The following is an 8,169-nucleotide window of genomic DNA, read 5'->3' as shown; positions in this document are numbered from 1 at the left end:
TAATCCTAACAGGGAAAAGTCAGATTGCACAATTATTTCATTTAAGTTACTTAAACACTTACTGTTTCATATCCTCCCAGTTTTTGAGCAGCTTGAAACATAGTCCAAAGGTTAACTGTTAGAGGGACAATAAGTATTTAGATAAGCATTGCATTAACCAACATATTTCAAAGAAATGTAAATTAAACAGTTCTTTAAAAAGCAGAAAAAAAAAAAAAGCTCACAGCCCCTGAAAAATCTCCTGTGAAACATTTTCCAAAGAGATATTTACATAATCTGAAAAGTAAATATTAGCCTGTACTATATATATATATTTAATTACATATAAGAGAACATACTTAGATTCCTTAACAGGACTGGAAAAATACACTGAGACAAAGGTAATGGGCTCATTTGACTTTGCTGATAAGAAGCACAGTTACAATGAGACTGTAGCATGTTTCCATAACTTTGATAATAAAAATTACTCATTGGGGAGAATGTTGCTTTTAATTATTTGTTTAATACTGATTTTATTAGCAAGCAAGCATGAGCCACACACTAGCTCACAGAGAAAGCCTATCGATTAAGCAACAATATCCAATATTTACTGCAGCTCAGATAATGGCCTCCATAATCAATAAGCAATAAGCTGCGTTCTAATGGATCCTGTGTAAATGAACCCGGGGGGAGCACAAATGAAATTACCATAGTAATTACGTGGTCATGCCTTGCCCATGGCTGTGGGGTAAAAGGAACAGAGGTAACTCCTTCAAAAGGAGTGCTGGGAGATGCTTGTTGCATCCTGCATAATTTCTTCCCTCTCACTTCTCATGCTGGCCTTATTTTGTTTTATGCTAATTGGCAGCAGAAAAACTGATGTCACAGCTTTATGTAAAGTCAGTGCACTGTTCCTCCAGGAAGCAGTGGCTCCCAAAAGACACGCTGTTTTCACTTCAGGCCAGACTCAGCAATAATGCTTCAGAACACGGAGGACAGGATCTCCTCTTCCACGGGGGGATGCTCTGATGCAGGGTATACACTGCTCATTCCCACTAACCTATTTATATTGGCAATGTTTGCACAAGTCTTGCTGGACAAATACAGAGCCCTGTCCTGCAAACATTTCTGCTCTTCTCAGTGTACTTACTCTTGGCATTTAAGTATTTACTGGATCAGGCCCCTAATTTATAATGAATGACAGGCAACTTTCAGTGTATTTCAGCTATATGTTAGGAGAGGGCCTTACCTTGTATGGGGAATTTTAGAAATAATGCCTAAACTTGTCTTTCAAGCCCACCTTGCCCCCATGTGCGAGGGAGCACAGAATAAAATGGGGAGGGGGGGGGAGGAAAATCCTCTCTTCAACACAAAACGTTCTGAAAGCCTCATTGAACCTTGTATTGCTTCAAAGCTATCAAGAGCTTTGCTTAGGCCTTGATTTAATCTGAATCAATGCATAATGCAACGAAGCTGTTCATAGTACATTAATTTTACTTCCATTTCAAGCAGCCAGTTTTCAGACAAACATTGTAATCATTCGGAGTTATATAAGTTTATAATGGCTGCTGGAGGCCTGTTGCAATCAGTGCCAATTGCTATTAGGTATGTAAATTGTTATGTAAAACACACAGGTTTGACATTCTTCATCAAAATAACACATGGTTTTAATCTGCGAGATAAATTAGAGTAAATAATATTTCAATCCATAGAGTCCTCCCTTTAAGGAAAAAAAGTATCAATCAGCCTATAGATAAGGAAAAAAAATACCCCCTTCTACAGCTTTTGTTGGAAACTCTACACTGCACTGCAATATTTATATAGAATTTAGTTACAACTGTATCTTCTCCACCTACAATTGCTTCACAGATTGTGGCACTACAAACTGTACATGCCAAAGCAATTTTAAACACTGCATTCTGTATTAAACAGATACAGTCTGGTTTTATATTCTCCAAAGTCAGTAATTTATTAACTATAAACACATTTCTGGGCTGAAAAATCTGATCCCTTTTGTGCCTTTCTTGACCACCTTTAAATGTCCTCCTTTAATATTTGTCCTTTCATAAAGAACATCTGGGCACAATAAACATACGTCATGTTATTAACTCAGAAGAAAGGCATTACAGATGCTGCAGATTTACAAAACAGAAAACTAAAGAGTTTTCAACATGCCTATTTCTAGCCATAATCAGCGGATTTAAACCTATAAATATCCAGCAGCAACTACCCCAAGAAGGAAGAGATGCAAATCTAGGTATATGACAGTAAAATGCCTGGACTGGAAAATGTGTAGATATAAGCACGGTCCCCCCATCCATAAGGCTTTAAAACAGGCTCTGTGTGCAAATACTTTCTCCAGAGAAGCCAAACCATTCTAAAATATCAACAAGAAAGTGAGAAAAAGGATACTTACTCTGCTTAAAACCTAAATAGGGTATTCGTTCAATTGGTGTTTTCCTTTCTTTCATATATTTATAAAGTGCCACAAGGAAAGCCTGCTCATCAGCTCTGCATTCTTCACCTACGGCAATCTTTGATTTATCCTCACTTGAGCCTTTTTTACAGTTGCTGTTGTTACTCTTGGGTTTGGGCAAAGCTGACTTAGCCTCACATTTTACCTGGGAAAAAAAGAAGATGTCATATCAGATCTGGGTAACCTTTAATTTTCACTTAAAGAACAAATACCCACTCCTGGCAGAATGGATTGCTGAAAAAAAGGAGGCCAAACCATGCAATTGTGTTTGAGGGGAAACAAAGGAAGCTATTTTTAGAGCTAAATGTCTTGTTCTGAATCTTAGTCACAACATTTTTAAATAGCCACATCTTTAAATCATTATAACCCATTGGTAATGCTCTCCAGATCTGCATTTTTATGACTATACATTGCTATGTCACAGACAGCTCCCATCTCTCACATACACTTGCCATTAGCAAGTCTAATAATAACCTTTGTTCCAGGACTGACACTGAGCATTGTCAACTCCCGCAGACAACCCTTGGAGTTGAGGGTGCTCAGCCCCTTCCAGGAACGCTCAGCAGCCAGCTCGGAAAAGACTCATTTTTCTCTCCTCTGGCCCACCAAAATAGACGCAGACCTTGGCAGGCCTTACCCAGGCAGAACCCTCCGTGCACATGAGCGGAGGTTCTGCTGTAGCACAGACTTAAGTCAAAAGGGCTTGAAGTTAAGCACAGCCCCAGGTACTGAGCAGAAAGAAGAGACTGGTTACAGCAGCCTGTCCCACTAGGCTCCCACAGCCCTAGTGCACGTGAGTCCCACAGCCCCCACTGGCCTTCCCAGCTGACTTGTCAGTGAGAAAGACAACATATTGCAACCACTTTAACCTCTCATCAGTATTCAAACCTAGGAACTGGTTTCATCTTGCAGTTCATCCTGGAGATAATCCTCACATGGAATCAATCAAATTACACTTTGAGCACTGCCATAATTTATGTGAAGCAAAACCAAAGGAGCGGAACCCTGCAAACTGATGTTTCAAAACTCTCCGTTGTCCAAGGTGGGACCAGTGCATGTCCAGCGAGAAGCTGCCCACTGCAAGGCAATGGAAGTGCTAACAGGCTGTCTTTTGGGTTTGCAATGTCCTGTCACTGCTTGCAAGTGCTGCAAAGAGCCTTCTGCAGCTCCACACCTGAACCAAGAGATGTCCTTTGTGCTCCAGAGTGAGTACCAAGAGCCAGCACTGGGTATCTTGAGAGGAGAGCAGAGGGAGCAGCATATCTTGAAGAGCAAGAGGGGAATTATGGTCAAGCAAAATACTGATCCTCCTTCTGCTTCCAACCAGGTGCTTTGTGGGCACTTCTTGACATTTTGGAGGTAAGTGCTGTGGCCAAACAACAAACATACCACTGGAACAACTATATGCTTATTTTATCTCAGTATAAATACCTTGTATTCAGGCTCAAGGAAAACAAAATCTTTTCTTCTGCATTGCTCCAAGATATTAACTCTGCAAAAAGCACTGGTTTAAGGTCAGCTATCTCCGCAGTTTTCTACAGACACTGGGCAAGGCAATGCTAGAGGGGAGAAGTGGTGGCACTTTTCCAAGATACTCGATGCCACTGAAAGCTCTCCCTGTAGAACACTGCAGGGTACATGCCTGCTCTGCCCAGGAAACACACCAGGTACTGGAAAGTGGCTTCCTGCACAGTTTTTCCTCATCCCTTCCTCCTCAAGTTTGTTTCCCGTATTGCTCAATAGTCTCTGGTTGCATGTTACAAAGAGATACTGTCTTCCTATGGCACAAGACACCATGCTTTGCCTTTTAGTAATAGATATGCTCACTGATTGAACTTTGGTAAAGATCCTGGGTTTCATCCAAAACTCAATGAAGTTAAGGGGAATTTTTTCCTACTAACTGAACTTTGGATTTCATCACTTCACTTTTCAGTTCAGAGCTGTAATCCCTTGACTTTTTTACTTTGGCTCCTTGCAAAACTGTTTAATAGCTTCCCGTATAAAGTTTAGATTATATTGTCAGAATGTTCAGTGCTATACCAAAGACTGGGTTAACACTTCCAGTGCAAACCCATAATTTCATTAAATATAGGATTTTTAATTTGAACTGCAAGTATGTGCAAGCTAACACGTGGAGTAAATTCACTGGACCTGAGAACAGCTTCTCAAGTTTTGAAGCACTCTTGCTTGGTAAAGTCAGTCAGTTAGTCAGTCAGTCAGTTTGTCTGCCAGTCAATCTCAACCTTTGTATTGTGTTTTAATATTTGAAACCAGACAATTCAACTACACTTGCAAAGACAGCCTGGGCACAAACGCTAAATCAAATGAAAGCTCACTTCTCTGAAAGCAAACTAATGGTAAGGGATGTTACTCCCAAAGAGACAAAAGGAAACAAAGTAAGGATTACATAAAAAAAGCCACTGGGAGTGAGAAACTCCACGCTACACATAATGTCCTTCTTTCCAGCACACAGAGAAGAGAGGTCAAAGCACCTGTGGACCTCAAAGGTGCCAAAATGCAAGGAAAGGCCTCCAAGCAGTGCCAGGTTCAGAGGAGCTCTGATGCAACTGAAATATTTCACCTGCACATGTTGGAGGCAAAGACTCATTTCTGGCACTTCCCCCAGGTGACAGGAGACATGAATGAGTGCTGTGACCTCTGATTAATCAGAAACAAAAGGGCCAAGCATCACTCTGGATAGCACTGGTGTAAATCCAGTATAAATGCGCTGCAGTCAGAACTCTGCTAGATTTCCACCACGGACCAGAAATCAATTCCCTCTCTCGAAATGCAATTCTGAATCTCCCTAAAGGGCAAAGCTGTGGTACAAAATGCAGCATTTTGCTTGGCCTCGTTCTCTTGTCTGGTCCAGTCAGAAAGCAGAATGAACTTCTTGTAAAGAGGGAGTTCCATTTCCAGAGGAGGTAAAGCTCTTTCGCTGCAGCTTCGTTGTGCACAACACACCCAGAACGAAGCCGAGGACTAAGGTCCTGTAAGGCAGTCCAGAGCTGCAGCATGGAGGCTGGGGCGTGCTGCGGTGGGCTCTGGAAACATCTGGCCACATCTGCCTGCATGCTCAGGCAGAGGTGTACGAGCCAGGATCAGGCAGCCAGTGAGCATTATGGGTGCAGCAGGGGTTTGTTTTCTCCTGCCAGAGGTCACACACACAGCAGACCACTACAGAGCTGTATTTTAGAGCTTCAATCAGATAAAGTCTGAGGCTCTCAGAATAAATCTTCATGTCTGAGAGCATGCCAGGCCACCTGTGGCCGCAGGAAAAGCAAATCCTGGCAACTTTTAAACTAATTTCCCAGATCTTGCCATATAAATGAAGTGAGAGATTTACTTTAGCATTTGCACTAGGAGATGTAATGAGTAGATTCATTTGGGGACAATTTCCATGTGTAACAAGTTAATCCTTTCAGCTATTCAGAACAGTCGTATCAGCCAGTTCTTCAAGGCCTTCCAGTGCACTTCTACACACTTTGGGAATGCTTGTTGGGAGCACCGAGTAAGAAATGTTTGCAGGTACAGCGAGGGTCGCGCTGGGGCCTGTGGGTCACACAAGCTGGTCCAGCAGTGCTGACATGAGCAGTATGACAGCCTCCAGGTGCCCTCCAGCAGAGCCAAGCCTGCCTCACCAAATGTTCCAGCATGAGGGAGCTCCCCAGGATCCTCCCCAATAGGTAAGAGGAGGATGCAGCACCCAGACACCAGATTACAAGCAAGAGGTGGCACATGACTATGCCACTGTCTAGCAGCACTTGGAGGCCCCAGACTGCAGGTCTGTCCCCTTCCACCAATTTTTAGTCAGTGGCAGCTGAGAACACAGAACGCAGCAAGTCAATACAAACGTGCGGTCTGTGTTGGTCTCGGCACCATCTCTGCTCCTTCCCTGCCCAAACCCTACAGTCCCTGTGTCTCCGTCACAGCCGTCTGCCCACTGTGCTCAAGTCGGGCTGCAGTCAGATGCTGGGTGCCATCAACTGAGGATGAAAGCTGCACAACTTCTGTTTGAAAGGGATTTTAGCTGGAACAAGGCCAGGACCATCACCGAAACTTTTTGGCACCTAGCACAAGTGGCTTTGTCCCACTTACTCTAGCAGTTTTCAGCTCTGCTTTTTACGGACCCGCTGTCAGCATTCATCAGATCTGGAGCAAGGCTAGAGAAGAAAATCAGATGGAGCCTAAGCTGATGACTTCATAGCTCAGTGTTCCCACAAGGAGAGGACAGCAGGTGGGCCTCCATCCCCTGCCCATACACTTCCACTGTCCCCAGGAACCCACTGGCAGGGTCTCTAAAAGTGTAGTGCATCTGCTTTGGAGGGTTTTTGATTCACTGCCCCCCTCTTACTGAAGCATTTCCACAACTCTGCAACACAGATTGATGTGAAGAGCCAGAGTGAAGTCAGTGTGACTACATGCAAGGACATTATATCATGAGCACGTCTATTATTTATAATGAAATTAAGCTGGCCAAGATAATTAATGCTATTAATATCTGCACAATGATGAGCACAGTATGACTAGATAAATAGACAGAATTACTTCTTATCTAAAATATCCTCTCATTTGACTAGGAGGGTGAACCCAAATATAAACAGAGAGGGTAAATAATTTGGTATGAAGTGTTGCTGTTGTTTTTAATTATCTAGTACCTATGCATCAGGTGCCAAAGAGCAGGGTGCTTTGACAATACAGCACATGCTGCATTTTGCTAGTAATATTTTAACATGAGAAACGGCTGGGGGTGGGGGAATTAAGGCAAATTGAGACATTTTCACGCTGCAGATTTTGCACATTCTTCTGCAGAGCAAAAACATTCAGGCAAACTCTATAGAATCTGGCAGGACCCTGCAACTCAGCACACCAGGCTTCATCGCCTTTTACCACGCCTGTCTAACACGATAGTACAGCCTCCAACTGAGCACAATAGGGCACAAAGAGAAGAGAAACAGTAACTTAAGGGCAGAGCTTCATCATGAACTTCAGCCTCTTTTATCGTCATCAACAGAAGGCACAATTTTAACCGAACTCCTAGGGAGGAGGAGGAGGTGGAATTTAATTTGCCTTCCTATGAGAAACCCAGAGCAGAACACTTCCACTTGACCTCTTTAACCTCCTAATCTCCCAGGACATTCACTGCCTATAACAATACGAAAGTAAATGGATCTATAGATTCACTGTATTTCCTAAAGAGATGGTCACAACAATGGGAGCATTTTCCAGATACACATCCATCTAATTTAGTGAAACAATGGGCTCACAAGGAGTTGGGTGAAACATTCAGGCTATGCAAATATGGTTAGCAGGGGCTCAAAAGTATCAACAGTGACAAAGTTCTGACAGAGATAAAAATCAAGAAGTATTGCTCTAAGTAATTTTCCATCTTTGCATCTTACAGTTTCAAATTAAATCATCTTGAAAGGAGACATTTGTGCTGCTTTTATTTTAAGAGAAAATCAAATTCCTATTTAAAACCACACATAGAACAGAGAAAATAGGACGTAAATTACACTACAAAAACTTCATTTTTAAGTAAAAGACACAAACCCAAAATAACTAAGAGATATGCCCATAAACACAAAGCAAGGATCCAATTTTTACTTTCAGCACGGGCTAAGCACTATAGCAAATAAAGAAGACTCTTTAAAACAGATTCTGGAATGAATATGCAGCTCAACGTGAAGTATTAAAGAATCTGTCCTTTTTTT

General features: G+C 42.3%; 1 long non-coding RNA gene across 1 annotated transcript; it reads right to left on the bottom strand.

The window, feature by feature from the left end:
* On the bottom strand, positions 1 to 2,626 carry LOC109368756. The gene is made up of 2 exons (XR_002117047.1): positions 2,396 to 2,626; positions 1 to 115 (listed from the first exon to the last, which is right to left on the bottom strand). It is a non-coding gene; the product is annotated as an uncharacterized LOC109368756 (long non-coding RNA).
* Positions 2,627 to 8,169: the final 5,543 nt, after the last annotated feature.

This window comes from Meleagris gallopavo, chromosome 8 (assembly GCF_000146605.3).
Source record: "Meleagris gallopavo isolate NT-WF06-2002-E0010 breed Aviagen turkey brand Nicholas breeding stock chromosome 8, Turkey_5.1, whole genome shotgun sequence".
Taxonomy (NCBI): domain Eukaryota; kingdom Metazoa; phylum Chordata; class Aves; order Galliformes; family Phasianidae; genus Meleagris; species Meleagris gallopavo.
Note: the sequence above shows the minus strand (reverse complement) of the source record. Positions and strands in the feature narration are given on the sequence as shown.